We start from the raw sequence: 20095 nt of genomic DNA, 5'->3' as shown, positions 1-20095 counted from the left end.
AGTGTGTGTGTGTGTGTGTGTGTGTGTGTGTGCGCGTGTGCATGAGGGACTGGAAACATTATGGACATAAATGATGACGGAGGCCAAAAAACTCCTCTCAGTGTGACTTCCTGATGCTAGTCAGATGAACACAGCTCATGCAGCTGTTGGAAACATCTGCAGCAGAGTGTGAACCCTTTCTGTCCTGCCTCTCTTACTCACTCAATCTGCCCAAACAGCTGCGCTTCTTTAGCACACAGCTCCCAATTCTATAAGGCGTTTTTCTTAATTAAACCTGTGGGAATGCGCTGTGCTCCAGAGCCATCAGTGTGTTTGGGGACGATGATGTTGTCCCGCTGCGCTCGGACTGCAGGTGCAGCTAAACACACGCTGAAAATTATTAAACAGAAATTATTATTTTACTTATTTTAATTCTATATAACTTTGTCATGCTATAACACAACTAAATATACAGTTCTCTTCTGTTCAATTCAGCAACCGAAAACACAGCAGCACAAAGACTAACAGCAGCATTTTCGGTGTTTTGGCTCTGTTGTCTTTAGGAAATGCTAAAAATACTTACTTAAAAATGAATTTACTTAACTAAGGATACAGAGTGATAAATGGGAATTAATAAATGAAGTCAAAATTAACTTTACAGAGTGATAAATACAATTTAAATAATGTTACAAACTTCTGAACATAGCCTGAAATTTGTTTAGAAATGTTTAAATTAAGTCAAAGGAGAAATTAATAGAGCCAGCCCATATTCACTGGATTAGCCTCTATAAATAACTAATGAAAAGGGTAATTTCACTTTACCCAAAGCTGGTCTAAGTCCAAATTATTTGTACATCATGTTAAACAAAGTCTGTGTTTAAAATGTCCTCCATTTTCTCCACACCTCTGACTTGCTCTGAGTGCTCTCTACTGTTAGATGTTTTCTGTTACTGAAATGTGTCCCTGATTCATTTTTAGGTTTTTAGGTTTTCAGGAGATTTCCCCTTCCTCCTCTTTCATTCTGCATTTTCTTTTTATCGCTGTTCTTTATTTGGTGTGTAATACAGAAGCAGCTTTAGATGGCAGACTGTGGACGTGGCGGGGGTCTCACGGAACGATACAGAGACGGAAGAATAGAAAAGAGGGATGGGGGAGGATGAGTGAGTTATCTGTCTTACTCTCCCAGTTCACCCAAATCTTACTCCTGTTTTTTTCCACATTCTTTCCTCATCTTTCTCTCTCTCTCTCTCTCTCTCTCTCTCTCTCTCTTTCTCTCTCTCTCTGTTTTCCTGTGTGAAGACAAAGCAGCCCAGGCTAGGCTGTGTATCACACAGTGTTTGGGAAAGCGCCAATCAAGCCTGCCGCATTGTCTAATATATCTGCTGGAAGGTTTGGGTATAGTCTATATTGTTGGTGCAGTATGGCTTGTTGGGGTCTGATTGTGGAAGGTTTACATAAGGGTATTAGACTCCAGTGCAGTCATATCTCACGCTCACAGAGAACTGGGCTTGTTTCTTCTTATGCATTTGTTATTTCCAAAGAGGATTGCGCATCACCACCACAAGACAAATAGCCCAGTAATATTAGACACTTTGTGTGTGTGTGTGTGTGTGTGTGTTTGTTTTTATAAATTTCCAGAACAAATGTGTCCTGACTTTTGAAAGAAAATCACGGCAAGTAGAAGGAACCTGCAATATTATTTAATTGACCCTTACTTTGCAAAGATTTTAAGACATATTTTAACACTGAAATATAAATAAACATTTCCTTTGTGTACAGAATGTAAAGAAATTAATATTAATTGGACATTATTGTTATTATTACTATTATTATTTTTATTTATTTTTTATAAGTTACAGTGCACTGAAACATGATGTCATAATGCAAATATACAACAGTTTGCGCATTCATTGTGAAGAATAGAAATGTTATTTATAATGCCGTTGCATTAAGTTGCATTAATTAAGCACTAAAGCTTACAAATGCAGCAAAAAATAAAAACTCATAACAGCATGAGCATTAATAAGCTATGCCTCAACATGTGTATAACCAAGTGAGATTTTGTTTCAAGTTATCACATTTTACCCCTTTTCCCACAAAGTAACCCAGTATCTTAGGGTCTTAATAATACATATGTAACATGTTTTTGCCAAAACACCTCAGTGATCAAAAACCAGCAATGTTCTCCCCATGTCTAAATAGCCTTGTTAAGAACGACTTGTATCAGTGCCTGTTCCTTTAAATGCAAATATTCAGCAGGAGATCCCAGGAGTGAGGAGCAGAAGCTCTGGTTTTTAGTCATTTTTGTTGGTTCTCTTTATTCTCTGTTCTTGGTTTTACTCTATTTAATCACTTCTCTTATTTTTTGGCACTCAGTGTGTTGGTTTTGCTCTGTTTAACTGTATCTTTGAGCTCTCATTTAAATGCATGTTCAGTGCTATGATTGGAGATGTTTAGACAAGGGATGTGTAAAAAGCTGCACAAGATCGAAATTGCTTGTTTTATCCCACATTAATGCAATAATTCCTTGAAAAAGTGTGAAAAAGTAACAATAAAATGTCCCGTTTAAAATATTGGGAATATGCTGAATCATGAACTCAGTATCAGGAGTGTTGGGGCAAGTGTTTAACTGTCCATGTTATGAATAGTAACACATATAAACACTCAAGTCTATAATTCTTGAAATTATTTAATTTATTGGGCACATAATTACATACACATACAGTACTTATATATGTACAGCATGTGTATAATACACATATGAGATATATTATTAATATTATTACTTTCATTTTCATTATGTATATTATATATAAGTACCAATTAGAGAAGAATTAAAAAATCTAGAAAAATAATGTCATTGTGATTCATATTGCCACTATATTTGCAAAAGTTAAGCTCCAGTCCTATTTCCTTTTGGTCAAGAATCCAAGAATATTGATGTTATCTGTCTTAAGGATTGAACACTGGGCCAAATTGGTTTAGTTGCTTTGCTTGGATTATCATATCTACAGGCCACTCACAAGATGCATGGAAAACTTCTTCATGTTCAGATTCAGAGAGCATTGTTCAAGATATAGTAAGATATAATTAAAGTTTTTATAAATAGAAAACTGTATTCTTAAAAATAGTGAATTATAATATTTACATAATGTACTTGTCATTACAACATTTTGCAAGATTTGTACTTTCTCAACAGGTTTCTTGCCTTGTCGACTCATCATACTATAACACTGTCATTTAAATACAATGCATTCAGTGCTTTTAAACAAAGGAACAACCAAACAATGAGTGTGAAAAACTGAAGGTGAAAAGTCATTTTAATATGTGCAGGTATGAGAGTGGCCGGGGGTAGAGTGTGTACGGGGTATAGTGTAATTATGAAGGCTTTGGCTTTGGCTACATGATGCTTCTTTCTAATTAGCCTGAGTTGAGGGAGAATAATTTATTGAGAGAGGCATCCTTTTGTTAGGATAAAGCAGCCTCCAGAGAGTTCCACATAGCTCTATGTGTGTGTGTGTGTGTGTGCGTGTGTGTGTGTTTGTGTGTTACAGTGTGTGTTTATGTGTGGGTGAGCACTTGTAGGTGTGACTGCAAACATATTTGTATCTGTATGTGTGTAAGTGTAATCCACCACTATGCCTTGTACATAGCTTTGTGTTTGTTTATTTGTTTGTGTGTGTGTGTGTGTGTGTGCTGGTGCACGTGCATGTGTGTGTGCAGGTGTGAGAGTGTAAGGGTGTAGATATGTGTACCAATGCTCAACAGACCAAAGAAAAGGCTGTATTAATTTTTATATGCTGTTTAATGGGTGTATGAATGTGGTATTATATTTTTTATCTCGGTTCCATTCCTCTGTCTGTGTATAGGTGCATAGGAGAGAGAGAGAGAGAGAGAGAGAGAGAGAGAGAGAGAGAGAGAGAGAGAGAGAGAGAGACTGTGTGTGTGTGTGTGTGTGTGTGTGTGTGTGTGTGTGTGTGTGTGTGTGTGTGTGTGTTTAGTCGATATTAGGGTCCTCTGGACTGTTCCACAGTGTGTATACACATCCGTATAAAGAACAACTGTCCCCAGGCTGTCACTCTTCCAGGTTCAGTTCTGACTGACAGCAGTCAGCTGGATTGGCTGCTTTTAACTGATAGAGACATTATTTAAAAAAAAAATAATGAAAAAAAGAAAAGTGGAGAGCAAAATCCCATAGCCTTAAATCGACCTGATAGGGGCAGGCAGGGGTGCTCGCTGAGCAAAATCAATATTACAATCCATAATCCTTTTTTTCTCAGGATGTTATAGAACATCAATCATCGTTCTCCTTTCGCTCAGTCCCTGCAGTCTGCTTCCTCTGAGTCGCCTTCAGTACTCCAACAATAAAGGAGACGTTTGAGAGGGGTGACACCAATCAGATCTATTAGATTCTCACGCCCAAAACACTGCTGCACTTCCACAAACACACACGTTCATAAACTCTGTATCTGTGCACTGATGCTGCTAATGACTGTTTATCCTACCAGTGTTGAGGGCTACCTTCTGTCTCTTTCTCTCACTCTCACTCAGTTTCTATCACTTTTGTCCTCTCTCAATCCCTCTATCCACTAGCTCTTACTCTCTCTCTCTCTCTCTCTCTCTCTCACTCTCACTCTCTCTCTCTTTCTCTGAATAATGACCTGGACAGAAGAGAGGGAGAGAGGGAAGTGACCGGCCTGCTCATTCATCTTCATAGCTTCAATATTCAATCAGAGAGCTAATTGCAGAGAGGAGAGAGGAACAAAAATCATGAAGGCACTAATAGTCTTTGGGGAATATATGTGCACAGGCACAGGAAGGGGAAAAAACAGGGACTGTTCGTTGTGATAATGAATGTGAGGTTGTAGTGGAAGGTTCATATTCTTGTACGATTTACAGGATGCTCACATCATGTTTATACCTGTAAAGCACTGGTCCCATATTTAAATTGTTTTTTTTTTTAAATTGTCCAACTGGTACAGTCTTGAACTCAGTCACTAACACAATGAGAGCAGAAATGAGAGGGGATGTTTTAAAAGAAGAGGATAAACAGGTTTCATATGAGTTTGTGTAAGAATGGCAGAAATATCATATCACAGTACTTAAATATATGTTCATGATTCACATACATATCACAATATTATGAGAGAGAGAGCATGAACAGTGCCATAATTGAAACAGCTCAGCGCAGTGTTTTTAAATACTGACAAACCCCCCGCAAAAATTGCTCCAACATACAAGTCGTCATGACAACAAAAAACCATAAAAGTTTATAGCAGTTACAATAAGAAATGTGTGTGAGCAAATATATATATATATATATTTATATATGTGTGTGTGTGTGTCTGAATAAACCAAGCTGTCCCTATAAAGACTGTGAACTTTAAATACACTGTGACTCACATTAATAATAGAAAGATATATGCATAAAATATATTGTATTAAACTGCAGCTGTTTCCTTGTATGATGCACTTAAAGGAAAGGAACAGTGTGCTACATTCTTATACTGGTGTGTCTATTAAAATGGTTTAATAAAATAATTCACTTCTTCTGATTGATCAAGAGTCCTTCAGTGTGTGTACTTTAATGCCTAATATAGGCACACACACACTTATGCACAGAGAGAGAGAGAGAGAGAGAGAGAGAGAGAGAGAGAGAGAGAGAGAGAGAGAGAGCAAGAGAGAGTAAGTGTGTGAATGGGGCAGGCCTGTGTGGAGTGTGTAGAGCTGCTGTCATTGATTCATGCCCAGAGAGAGGGTGGATTGATTTAAATGTGATTTCCTATTTCCTATCTCCTAATTGAAATAAACTGTGAAGCTTGCTGCTATCAATAGGCCTTACTGTAAATAGGCATGCTCTACCCAGGAGGGGATCGAGTGTACAGGACAACAGCAAACACGCATGTCTCACCCTTGCTCTATCTCTGTCTCTCTCTCTCTCTCTCTCTCTCTCTCTCTCTCTCTCTCTCTCTCTCGACTGTTTCATTCCCTCTTACTTCTTTTACACTCTATCTACTTCTTCCCTTTATCACTTACACCCATCTCCTGCACTCCTAAAAATAAAGCTGCTACAAAAGGTTCTGTGAGCACTGCCATAGAAGAACCATTTTTGGTTCAATAAAGAACCATTTACAAAAATACATTTAAATTGGTAAAGAGGCTTAAAGGCAACGTTCATGTTTATAATAAAAATAACATGTTTTATAAAATTCAGGAGGTGTTTCCTCAGCATTTGCTAGCTCTCCAGTCTGTTTGCATGCTCAAAACCAGCATGTTTATGAAGCCCTGGTGTGTGTCAATGGGTAAAAAAAACGAATTGTCTCGCTCCAGGATGCTGGCTAATGGCAGAATCATCTGGAGGTTTTTAGACAATAAAGAGAACTCCAAATGCTGAAAAGCATGGCTTGAGATGAGGATATTGACTATTAATATTGACTTATTTTTGCTTTTTCAGATCACTTAAGTGTGACGGCTAAAGTGTGACGGCAGTAACTGCATTACTGAAAGTTCAATTTCAGTCACGTACAAACAACAGTAGTTTGTTTCCCCCTCTAACATACCATTCCATCTTAAAAGACACAGAGCTTCTGAACATAAACAAACCAGAAAGAACTGTGTTTTTCCCCCAATCATAGACGTCCCCTTTGAGATCACGTGATGGATTTTTAAACCTTTAAAAGTTTCTTCACACCAAGACATCTCTTAAACAAACATGGTTCTCTATGGTTCTTCTATAGCATCGCTCAAAGAACCCTGTGTAGCACCTTCATTTTTAAGAGTGTAGTTCATTTCTTTCTCTCTCTCTCTCTCTCTCTCTCTCTCTCTTTCTCTCTCTCTCTCTCTCTCTCTCTCTCTCTCTCCCTCTCTCTCTCTCTCTCTCTCTCTCCTCTCTCTCTCTCTCTCCCTCTCTCTCTCCCTCTCTCTCTCTCTCTCTCTCTCTCCTCTCTCTCTCATTCTTTCCTCCATATGCTTGTCTTTCTGTCATTCCGTCTGAGTGGTATATAATGTATAGGGCACAAAGACCATCTGTCAGCATTTCGCCTGTGTCTTCTACGGCTGTGTGTTTTTTTTCTATTTGAAATACAGATCAATAATATTCAGACCATTGTATTCATCTGTTTAACCTTGGCTTTATTTTTCTGTTTCTAGACTTTATCATTTCTCTTTCTGCTTCAGTTGGTGTGTAATTTGTCATATAGGCTCTTTTTTGTGTGTATAATGAACAGTGATTGGTGAGTGGTTGGATGTGTTCTGGGGAGTGTATGGACAATGGGTGTGTGAATGTGTGATAGAGAGTCACACATGCTGCATTGGTCTGCTATAAATAGGGACTACAGAAGGCCCCCCTGTTGTGCGTGTTCTGCAATGCAGAGCAGCACAGTGGGAATTTTGGGAGAATGAGTCCGGAGCTGTCTGTGTGTGGTCACAGGGCATGACTGTGTCATTCAGAGTCAGGGAGGGACTGGTGTGACATCACTGACGTGTCTAAGCTCATGATGTTGATGGGACCTGGTGAATATTAATCTATTAACGGCTCTTAAATATAAAATTTCATAAAACGGTACTGGTTTGGATTCACAGTTTTACTCATAATTACTGTACAACTTTTACCAAGGGCCCATATCCTACACCTTTCTTCTAATTTAATGTTGAACATGATCTGCTTTAGACTGTGTTGTGATTCTTTACAAATTTGTCATATTGTTGCTATCCAGATATGTCATATCATTGCTTAACGTTTAATGGAAGTTGGTGTAAAAAGATTATATTCCAAGTAATTTTGAAGCATTTATATTGGTCCATTCTTCATGAAGATTCTTCAGTGTGAAGGGAGCTCCTGTCTTCAAATGATGTAGTAAACTAAAAATCCACAAACATGGAGATACATGTTTTTAACTGGACAGTGACGATATTATTGAATCAAAAAAGATGCATTGTTCATGTAAGACTGATCGCTGTATATGGCCTCTGTTTTTATTGGCTGTGCTATATTGTGCATTATTCAAAAAGCAGTCCTAGCTGAAGCACACTTTAGTGTGCATGGCTTAAAGGAACACTAGGTATGATTTGGTATTTTTTGCTCTCCCTACAGTTGCAGTGTAAATCAATGGGAAATGTGAGGGAGGAGGTTGGGTTTCCTATACCTACATTCAAAAGTTACTCAGTACAGTTTTTGCAGTGCTGAGCCCAGAGCAGCAACAATAGAGGCTCTGTTCTCTCAGCTTAGTGACATATGATTTTATAGTTTTAATATTAAGCAAAAATACTACTTTATGTTTCTTTAACTGCTATGAGCTGAAAGGGTGTTTAAAATGAAGCTGTTTTTTGATAAATTACAAAAATACATTAGTACTTTCAGGGCATTGATTGTGTTTAATAGGGATTGAAAACTATGTTTATGTTCAGCAAAGCTGGTTTAAAACAACATAATGAGGATTTATTTCCCATAATTTTGGTTCTTAAAAAATTATTCACACACAATTAAAAAAACTCTTAAATCTTTAAGAAATATCCTCTGAAATTCTCTGTTGAACTAAAAGTGGTTCTCCTTTGTTTTTCTTTGACACTGATCTATGAATTAAGATAAACATGACAAAAGTGTGTGATCTCTCAAATAAAACATTCGTCCTATTAGGCCTTAGTATTTTTTATTTCTGCGTGCATTTTACAGTTGCCAAAGTGTATCTTTGTATGGAAAAGAGCTGCTAAATCTCTCGGATAAATAGCCATTGTTCTCTGTTTGGTTTCCTCATGTGTGATGTGTTCGATAATATGAACAGTGCCTAAAAGGATTCTGAAAAGGAGCTGGCTGTGTATGTATGCGTGTGTGTGTGTGTGTGTGTGTGTGTGTGTGTGTGTGTGTGTGTGTGTGGTGTGTGCACATTACTGTGCAAAGTGCATTACAGTTCCAATGCCCTTCAGTTCTCTCCTCTTCCTCTTCCTCCGTCATCCCCCTCTTCACCCCCCACTTCTCTCTGGGTTGTGTCCTCTCTGGTCTTGTCCCCCAGGTGGGATGTCTTCCACAGCAGATGATGTGATTAGGCCTGCAGTGGCCTGGCCACCTTTTCACCCACATATACATTTGTGTCACTCTCTTCCTTTCCCAGTCTTTATTTCATTATGGCCGGGTGGGCAGCCACAAGGGGACTCCGTATGAGGAGCCCAGTGTCTCTCTTTCAGCAGTTATCCTAACAATTCTGTGATCATAAAGCAATCAGCTTCATTACATTCACCTCTCTGTCAAGCCCTGTTTTTCACTGCCAGCGCAGAGGGTTTTTCATGGCACTATAATAAAGCTAGACAAAGTGGCTTTGGTGAATGAACTAACTCTGAAGTGCAGATGTTTTGTAGCAACTGTTGCTTGGTTGAACTAGGTGACAAAATGTTAGATAAAAAGCCAGTTAAGTAATGAAGTGAGGCTGTAATTTAGATTCCCTATATATTACTTGGATTCCTTTTTTTGAGCTGGAATATTTCAATGCTATAGCAATAATGACTAACATCATCACTGCTGATAATATGAGCAATCATGTAACTGAATCGTGTGACTGCTCTAACAATCTATGTTACAGTCATACGGTTAAAATAGGCTTATTATAACTGCCAAATATGTGTGTGGTCTTTCACTGATATAAAAATATGACACTGAAGCTTTTAAAAACAAATATTAAAAAAAAAAAAAAAAAAAATATATATATATATATATATATATATATATACATATATATATTTTTATTTATTTATTTATTTATTTATTTATTTATTTATTTTTATTATTATTATTAATTAAAGAAATATTAACTGTGGGCGGCACGGTGGCGCAGCAGTTAGTGTCCCAGTCACACAGCTCCAGGAGCCTGGAGGTTGTGGGTTCGATTCCCGCTCCGGGTGACTGTCTGTGAGGAGTTGGGGTGTTCTTCCCGTGTCCGCGTGGGTTTCCTCCGGGTGCTCCGGTTTCCTCCCACAGTCAAAAGACATACGTTGGTAGGTGGATTGGTGACTCAAAAGTGTCCGTAGGTGTGAGTGTGTGTGTGAGTGAATGTGTGTGTGTGTGTTGCCCTGTGAAGGACTGGTGCCCCCTCCAGGCTGTATTCCCACCTTGCACCCAATGATACCAGGTAGGCTCTGGACCCACCGCGACCCTGAATTGGATAAGCGGTTACAGATAATGAATGAATGAAAGAAATATTAGCTGTTAGACCCAACATGCATTTTCAGGATTCTGGTTTCCATTCTGTCAGTCATAGTGATGTAAAAACCAGTGGTAACAGATGTAAAAGTGTTTGTGAAAAGCCAAAACAAAAACAAACAAACAAACCCTGTTTGGTGTTCCAAAAGCTACCTATTCATCTATGACAGATGAATGCAGGTGGTTCAAGTAAGAAATGTAAATATAAAATTGTTATTATTTCAGTTGTGTAACCAGTTTTATTCATGCAATCATGACAGCCCTAATGTTAACAATGCTCCAAGACTATATCCGTGTTGCTCCAAAACTATGCTAACATTAGTTCCGTTACAGGACCTTAATTCAATTCTGTATAAGTTTCTTATTAGGGTAAACAGGAATTTTGCCAGTGGTCTGTTAAAATTGGCCAACTTTGCAACACTTGCTATAAAGGAAAGAGTTTGAGTATGGGTATATATTTCCATACCTTCTGTTTACATTAGGTTTCTTACACCTTTCTCTTTCCTTCTCCAGTCCCGACTGCCTTTGTTTTCCAGCTGCCCCTTTGTTATCTATCATATCCTAAGACAGAGCAGGTGGTGTTGTAAACTTTCACTGCTTTTTTTTCTGTGATAGACTAAAGCTCTTTTTCTTCAGCAGTACCACACACACACACACACACTCAGTGTTTGCTGTGATGAAGCAGCTGGATTTTGTGATGTTAGGAAAACATCACAAAGAGCATCTGATTGAGTACTAACCCTTTCGTCTCATGCAGCTCTCCACTAGATTGGTGGGTTGGTGGGAAATGCAGGTAGAGAAAGAAAGAATTCCCCCCAGTCCCAGAAATCAATATGCACGACTGGATGACTGGTCATTTGTATTCTACAAGTGCAGCAAAGCGAGGTGGGGGAGGTAGAGACAGGAGTTAGAAAAGCAAAGGTTAATTTCATACATCAACTTCCATCTGCATATTTTTTCCAGCAAGACTGGTGTGGCCTTTGTGCCATTTTGCCCTTCTGTCCATATATGACTGACAGCAGAGAACTGAAGGGATGAGTAGTAAAGGTTTTTTTTTTTGGTATTTCTTGATCATCCTTTGGCCGCCCGTAACGGTAACACGCTAAAGCATTCTTGAATGTGGAGTAAGCTAGAAGTATTAATGAGTTATCTAAAGATCTAGTTGACCCAGTAAATGTCTGTACATACTGTGGTAATGCTACACTGGCAATGTGGTGTTGCTTTTCGTTGATGGTGACTCTTCTTTCCAGCCACACAACTTTCCTTTTAGCAAAACTGCTAGCGTATGGCGCTAAGTGCTAAAAGTTAGTCAGGCCACTGGATGACAGCTCTATCTAGTGGGTGTAATGTGTCCTCTGTGAACGCTAAAGTGCTAAACATCAGTAACTGAATCCACACAGGCCCGGAAGAGCTCCAGCCCGAGACGCCATTGTACCGCACCGTCAACAAAGCAGCGATCTTCCGTTTAGCCCGTGTGAGACTTCCTCAAGGAAACCATCAAATATTCATACGCCGCTAGCCTCCTTATTCACAGCGGCCCTGTTGCTTTTGGCATTCAAATCCTACATCTGACATAAAAGAGTGCATTTTTATAATATCATTGTAGCAGCCGGCCTTTCACCTGTGCCCATGTCCTTACACAGCGCTACATTAACTAGTGTGTAGGTAATTTGAATGCTAACCGAGGGAGATTAGCTGTGGGACGTGTGGGAGTGGAGAATGGAAGTTATTTCTTGAATAATCCATTTTGATATGCATCTGTGTTCCTGTAAGAATTGTGTGTCTTATCAGAGAAATGCAAGGGAGGGAAATAAACCTCCCGCTGTAGCCCATTTCTGTTTCACTTATAGATTCACTCTCCCTGCTCTCTTCTAGATTGGTGGGAAAAAATATCTGGTATCAGGCTTGAGTCATTTTTGCCCTCTGCTTCTTTTCATGCTTGTTTAATTGCTCACATTCCCAAGCTGTGTTTTATTAATATACACTGTTTGTATGTATTTAATAGGCTTTTAAGCAGCTTGTTTGGAACAATTAACAAATCTATATTTTAATTGTGTTTCCTCAAGCTCCAAGACATTTCTCGATTGCTTACACATTTTGTGAACCACTGATCTGCAGGATATGTAGCAAAGTATGTATGCTGAATTAGAATCATTATTTTCAATTTGTTATGAATATAATCACTGTGGCCAAGAAGCACAGATCCTCGATCAGATCTCAGAACTACACAATATAAATGTTAATACATAATGGACAGAGAAGGCTAGGAAACATGTTTTCGAGTGCATTTCACTTTTTAAAACAACTAATTTTAGAAGGCTACACAGTGCATGTATGACATGTGGTGTTCAGTGTAAAGCTGTTACTTTACAATGAACAATATACTATGCATGTACATGTATAAATACATAAAAATCATTGCACATTCATTTTGTGTACTCCATCACACCTGGGAATTTCAGGCTTCATTTCACTCCTGCTCTAGCTTTTAAATATGTAAGTGTTGAGAAGAAATGTGTTATAAAAATCACAAGAATTTTTTTTTTGTGAAATGTCCACTCTAAGGATCTGTAAAGTGATTTGTAAAGTGCAAAGAGAATACGTACCAATAAAATGTGCTGAGCGTTTTGCAAGAGAAAAGAGTAATCTAGCATAGAAGAAACGGACAGAACACACCTTATCATTGTTAATGCATTGAACATATAATTTCATATGATTTATCCAGCTTTTAGTGAAAAATTAAGTGGTTGCAGACAATGAATGAATGAATGAATTAATGTTCTCTAAACACTGGAACACACCATTTTATTTTTATATCCTTGATATCAACAATACTGTGAGCAATAAAATACTGTTCTTGAATTTCACTCATTAGCGAAATATAAAAGCGTTATATTCTGTTGTTTATCATAGCTGAAGGAAGTTCTGCCTTTAGCTACTTGTATGTATGTATTAGTATAATAATGTTAAATAAATAACGTTAAAAGATATCTACATATATAATGTTGCCAAATTAGGATAATTAATTATGACGTCGGTATCAGTGACAGTAAAGTATTTGTCAATGGTTATCATATCGGACGCAGGAATTCCACATAGCTGCATCTCCAATAATATAAAGTGTTGGGCATTCAGCAGTGCTTGTTGAAGTTCAGAAATAATGTTTCCTGTGAACAACATACTCTCTCCATGTATTTGGATGTGTTTTGCATGTTCTGGGAGACACTGTCAGCTCCACATCAGCCTGAGTCCAGGCCTCTGGCGGTTGTCACATCGACAAGTGTCCAAACCCGGAGAGCGTAGAGGTCAGAAGGGTCAGTGTCCATGACGAGCATTTTGACACTACAGGTCACTGAAGGTGAAGCCTTTCACTCAGTTATGGCACCACTCTCCAAACTCAGGCCGACAGCTCCACGGCTCAGAGACTTCAGAGAAAACACTACTATCAATCTCTGTCCTTTCCGGGGCTGCGGCCGAAATGGATCCCTGTTCCGTTATTAGTGTTGTCCTATACAGGGGAGAGCTATTTATTTTTCTAAATAGCAGTGGAAGCGCGCTGACTGATTTTTCACCAGTCACACATATAAACCAACATGAGTTGCTTGCGACACTGAAGTCTGCTTTTATGCTGAACCTTAGGATGGAAAAAAAGTAAATACGCTTGACTTGGCTGCGTGTTTAAGTCTTGGTCTTGGACTGCTGTTATCTGCAGTGACGAGTTTGTGTTTTACTGTACGATGTGAACCATGAAGACCTTCATTTTAACTGTACAGATCTAGTGCTTGTTTTTGTAGGATTCGAGAATCGTTTTTGATGGCTCAGCAGTCACAGTTAGCTAACGTTCCTCTCTCTGAAGCTCAGTAAAGGGGACTCACATTGTACTCCGGTACACTTTCAGCTGAAGAAGTTATATACCATTCTCTCTAGAAATGATGAGAGCATTGTGGAATAATAGTGACACTGATATATTTCATTTTACTAAGCTAAGAGAAAACATCCAACGTATTTAACAGTGCTCTAAAAGGGCAAATAGGGATCCGTACTGGTCGCAGCCTTAGAATAATATTGTGTAAAGAGATAATGTTTCTAAGAAATAAGTTAAAAAGGCAGATGGAATTAGTGGCTTTGAGCAAGTGACACCTGCTCTCCTTTTGACAGAAATGTAGGTTAGGGTATGTGTATGTGAGAGCGGCTTTGTGCTTTTAGTGTTCACGTGTGGCTGAACCACAGCATCTTGTGGTTGTTATAATGTCTGAGGTTGAGATTTAGAAAGCCTGTGTCGGCATTTTGGCTCCTTTTTTTTCCTTCCGGGGGAGAAGATATGAGGTGCGTTTCTTAAGTGGAACAATAAATTGCGCTGTTTGCTGCCAAAAAATAGTTTTCCCCATCACACCTCCTCAAACCACTCTGTCTCTACTCAAATATACTTTGAGTACTCAGCAACACACAGTCTGTACCGTTGTACTGATATCAAACCACAGGTGATTTTTAGGTTTAGCTGCACTGAGAGATAAGACAGTCGTAGTGATGTGTTACTCACTGGTTGCTTCAGGAAGCATTATTTCATTACCCTCACTATATGAGTAGAAAAAGTCATCCTCTGATTATTTTAATCATTCACAATTATTCTCTCTTTTTATATATAAAATTATACAAAGCCCCAGTGTCGGTAAATGAGTAAAAATGTTATCTCTCTCTCTCTCTCTCTCTCTCTCTCTCTCTCTCTCACTCTCTCTCTCTCTCTCTCTCTCTCTCTCTCTCTCTCTCTCTCTATCTCTCTCTCTCTCTCTCTCTCTCTCTCTCTCTCTCTCTCTCTCTCATATGATTCTGATGTTTGTCAAGCATGTGCCCTAATTGTCCCTATGAGGTCAAGAAGGCTGCCGTTTCAGTTTAGCCTCTGTGTGTGTATGTGTGTGTGTGTGTGTGTGTGTGTGTGTGTGTGTGTGAGCGCGAAGTGAGTCTAATCAACTGTGTGCACAAGGATTGCACAATCCTTGAAAACCTCAATGACAGTCTCTGTCTCTGTGCACTAGATTCTAATCTCTCAGGTCATTTTCTGAAGGAAAGTGAAATAGCAGTGCACAACTTTTGCTTCCCCTGCCCCTGCTCTGTCTGTCAAAGGTCTGGAGACACGTTGCCTGTTTTGAGTGATATCTGCAAGTAAGGGCTGTAGGTTTAACATTACGTTACCTATAAGACATAAAATTATTAAAGTATATATATTTATATCCAATCATTTTGATTTGTTCAGTCTCCTGTGGATTAGTAGGCATTAGATTGGAAAGTTTTCATTTCCATAATATTTTTATAGGGTGACACGGTGGCGCAGCAAGTAGTGTCGCAGTCACACAGCTCCTGTAGGTTGTGGGTTTGAGTCCCGCTCCACGTGACTGTCTGTGAGGAGTTTGGTGTGTTCTCCCTGTATCCACGTAGGTTTCCTCCGGGTGCTCTGGTTTCCTCCCACGGTCCAAAAACACACTTTGGTAGGTGGATTGGTGAAAATGCGTGCGTGTGTGTGTCGCCCTTTGAAGGACTGGCACCCCCTCCAGGGTGTGTTCAGTCTCCGGAACTGAACTAGGTCAGCGACTACAGACAATGAATAATAAAATGAATAATATTTTTATAAGCTTGTCTTAAAATGTTGTCTGCTAGTGAGTGCTGACATTACACCACCAGGGTCTTTTACTATTATTGCCGCATCAGGACGCATTATTTCATAAGTCTCTTTCTCTCTCTCTCACTCACTCTGTGTAGTTTTTAGTATGTTACATTGTCAATTGGTAAAACATACAATTTTGATTCGATTAGTATGATTATTGGTGTAATTAGTGTAAAAGAATTAAGAAAATGATCTCTCTCTCTCTTTCTTACACACACACACACACACAACAGAAAAGACATGAGTAAAGCTAAAAACAGAAATACAGACAGTGGAGAATGGATGAAGAAAGTAGCAAAGAGAGAAATAGGGAGAGTTGCAGGTTGAGACATTGAAAGACGCTTACAGGTGCTGTGTGTGTGTGTATGTGTGTGATAGAGAGGGAGAGAGACAGAGAGAGAGAGAGAGAGACAGAGAGAGAGAGAGAGAGAGAGTCACTCTGTCCCTGTGTATTATTTAAGAGAAGTCATTGGACAGATCATGTACCACTTAATATTTCATCAGCTTTCTCTTACTGATCTGACGGCAACCCTACAGCGCCCAGTCAGCTGGACTAACCCCCTCTCTCTCACACACACACACACTCTCTCTCTCTTTCTCTCTCTCTCTCTCTCTCTTTTTCAGTCCCTCTTACCTTTCTCTCTGTATTTGTCTTTCTGTTTCTTCTTACTCTCCCATGACATGTCTCTCTCTTTATCTCCTCTTCATCTTTTTCTCTTTTTTCTTGTCTATATATACACCTCTCTCTATCTATCTATCTATCTCTTTCACTCTGTGTGTGTGTCTATGTGTGTGTGTGTGCGTGTGTATGTGTCTTTCTCCCTTTCCCTCTCTCCATGTTTCTCTCTCTTGCTCTCTGTATATATCTCTCTGTTTCCGATGGTTGTATAGTGTTACTGTGCTGTTTCCTCATATTAGCAGAGCTATCAGGCCCAGCCATCGATCTCTGCTGAGAGTACACTGAAGAGAAGCTCTGTTATACCGCTATTGTCTCTCTACAGCAGCTGGATGTGGTGTGTGTGTGTGTGTGTGTGTGTGTGTGTGTGTCACATTGTGGGGACTTAGCAAGTAGTAGTTATGGATATGTTAGAGGTAATGGAAGTCTAATGTGTAAAGTATAGACCCTAAAATGCTTGAAAACAAATATTTCTTGTATATGTGTGTGAGGGGAGGTGTCCGAGTCTTATTATTACTGTTCTAAAAGAGCCGCAACTTTCTCTGATGGTAATTTTATACGGCAAAAAAGAAACCATCCTAATTTGAATGCACAGTAAGGTAATGTGTTTGTGGAGAGTTAGAATGTTATGATATAATAGTAAGGACTTTGAGTTTTGAATGTATCAGAGACATGGACTGTCCTCAGTAATCTGCCCCAGCCTGTGTACTGTGTAAATAAGAGAGACGTGTCCATATAGAACAAACAGTTACTGCACATGGGGGCAGTAAGCATATAGAGAAACGACAAGGACTCTCTCGCTCTCTCTCTCTCTCATAAAGAAAGTGATCTGAAGATGGTCAAAGAGACAGTTTATTTTTGTTATGTCTCTTCGTTAGATGAGAAAGGGCATTGCGGAACTGTAAACATATAACAGGCACACGCACTCACACACACACACACACACACACACACACACACACACACACACACACACATGACACAAAACTGAAGGTCATGAGTATCAGTGACTGTTTCACACCTTGCCTAAAAGGTCACAAAATACTTGTTCATTAAAATTCTGTATAATGTACTAATATTAGCTAAACTCATTAGTATAACTCATATAAAATATTATCATATTTTAACATGTTCTATTATAGTAATGTGCTTTTTTTTACTAATTCCATCAATGCTCTACTCAGATTCACAACTGCTACTTGTAAAAATAAATACAATGAAATATCAAATATAATTTTTGCAAATGAGCCTTGAGAGACTTTTCTGAATGAACCAACCCATTTAACCTCAATGCTATGAAATTAAATTATTTTTTAACTAGCAGACACGCATAGCTTTCATGTTGGTGGATGGTTGAGATGGCAGAATACCAGCTTTTATATTTTGATGATCTGACACAATAACACAATAGCAAAACTCATCCTATATTTCCTTCAATCACTTTATTTTAATTAAAGGGGGCATACTAAGTAAAACAGTTCTCCAGAGTCTCTCCAATCACAGTGCTGGGTCTGTGTTTATATGAGAGCACAAAGAGGAGGCCAAATGGAGCAAAACAAACACAACAAACACAAGAAATAAGAGCACTAAATAGATATGACAAACACAACAATGGAGAAAAAAGATAACCAAGCAAAATGGCTTAAAAACTGCCCTTCTGCTCTTCCTCTCCATTCCTGGGTGCTTTGTTTGATCCTTATGGTAGTTTGACCAAAACATGTGGCAGACTATTTAAGACCACTGAGATTTGTGTAAACTAGTGGAAAAGGATTATAATATGTCCCCTTTAAGAGGATCATTTATGAGTTAATCATCATGTTCCAACTACTCTAACACTGCACTAGCCCAGGAGAACAGTCAAAAATGTCACGTACCACAGTACGAGTGTGTGCTATTTGAGGGTAGGTTTGTTACAGGATTGTGTAAGATTCGTTCTTGTTTTCCTCAATATTAGACACTGCATTTGCTGCAGCTGTAAGCCCCTTACTGATGCTTATCACTAGTGCATGATACATAGACATGATACTGATTGATTGACAGGCTTTACACCTGTCATAACATTTATGTTTATATGAAAAAAATATTTGAACTCATTGAGTTGTCTATGAGTGTACCCCCTCTGTTTGTATGTGTTTAACCAGTGTACCCCCTCTGTTTGTATGTTTTTGTCTTCTATCTGTCCTATATCACAATACCTCTGGCCTCCACACAATATTATGCAGAGGGAGAAACTTTCATCAAGAGTAGACTCTAACTGTTGAAGGTTTCAGAGTCCATTTCAGTTACAAGCCACTTTCCATTTTTATTTCAATGTCAGGATTCTGAAGATTTGGCTTTTTTAAAGGATTTACGCTAACCAAATGCTTGGGGGTGGATATCAGGACTGTGCAGCGATATGGGTGCAACTGAAATAATAGACATAATAGAATATACTCACACACACACAGGCCCCGGTGTGTGTATGTGGGAGTATTTGAGCTTTAGATATCACTGCTTTAGCTGCGCTGACGACTCAGAGAGGGAAAAGTCAGCAGGGCCCATGACTTAGATAAAGTGTCACACTCTCACTGCTGTCTCTGGCCTTTGTCTCCAGCACACGCTGGTGTTTTTGTCCTCGTTATCACTCCAGACGCTTGTGTTTGGCTTGCAGCACTGCTGTGAAACACTCCGACTGAACCCAGGGTCATTTCAACAGAGTGAACGGAAGTTAATTACACACTCGTATAATTTGTTTATCACAAAAGCAGTCACTTAACACTTTTAGAATGAGACCGATTTATTCTGGAAATTAGACTTTAATTATATCAATAATGGCATTAATTATCTCGCCTGTGTGGCAGTACTGTATAGCACAGTGCTGCCTCTGTTCGTATATGAATTGTACAGTAAACAATAATGGCTCGTAAATTAATGTGCTTAGTAGCTATAAATAGTCATTGTTTACGGTAGATGCATGCACATGAAAGAGCTAGTGTATGTAATTGCTGTGTGTAGTTAATCCTATACAATAGCCATTGCTGTCCATCTGTCAGAGCAGTGAATGTGCTATATTTCACACAGAGGTGTGTGTATGTGTGTATGTATGTGTGTGTGTGTGTGTGTGAGAGAGAGAGAGAGAGAAAGAGAGAGAGAGAGAGAGAGAGAGAGAGAGAGAGAGAGAGAGAGAGTCGGGACAGAGGTCCAGCGCTGTGTTAGGGCACAGCAGTGGCCATCTAAGGTACTGCAACTTATATATATGTGTGTGTGTGTGTGTGTGTGTGTGTGTGTGTGTGTGTGTGAAGGGGGTGGGGCGGGAAAGAGAATCTAATTCTAAATATAAATATTTTTGATAGTTTTGCTGTTGTGGATTCCATTGCCTAAGGACAATATCATTTTGAAGTTATATATTAAGTTATGTATTTTACAGTTTCATATTGTTGTAGAAATTTGCAAGTCAGAGGCCAGCTTTAATTCCTCAAACATATCCGTTAAACACAAGCAGTTATTAGTTTCTTAGTTTTCTTTTGGATATTTAAAAGGTGTTTTTTGTCTAGTCTTTTTTGTTTCCTGTTTCCTTTTTTCTCAGCAATGGCTTCTTGACAGATACACATCC

General features: G+C 38.9%; 1 protein-coding gene across 3 annotated transcripts in view; it reads left to right on the top strand.

Moving 5' to 3' along the window:
- mafb (MAF bZIP transcription factor b) overlaps positions 1-20095 on the top strand; it is a 78714-nt gene that overhangs the window by 35790 nt on the left and 22829 nt on the right. Inside the window, exon 4 of one of the 3 annotated variants that reach the window (XR_010802207.1) lies at positions 1047-1106. The exons of 1 other annotated variant lie outside the window; for it this stretch is intronic. The gene's annotated coding sequence lies outside the window, so the exon portion shown is untranslated. Of the gene's footprint in view, positions 1-1046; positions 1122-20095 lie in introns of those variants that run through there. One more of the 3 variants, XM_066668078.1, reaches the window with a different exon arrangement.

This window comes from Hoplias malabaricus, chromosome 4, assembly GCF_029633855.1.
Source record: "Hoplias malabaricus isolate fHopMal1 chromosome 4, fHopMal1.hap1, whole genome shotgun sequence".
NCBI classification, from domain to species: domain Eukaryota; kingdom Metazoa; phylum Chordata; class Actinopteri; order Characiformes; family Erythrinidae; genus Hoplias; species Hoplias malabaricus.
This window is presented reverse-complemented; position numbering and strand designations above follow the sequence as displayed.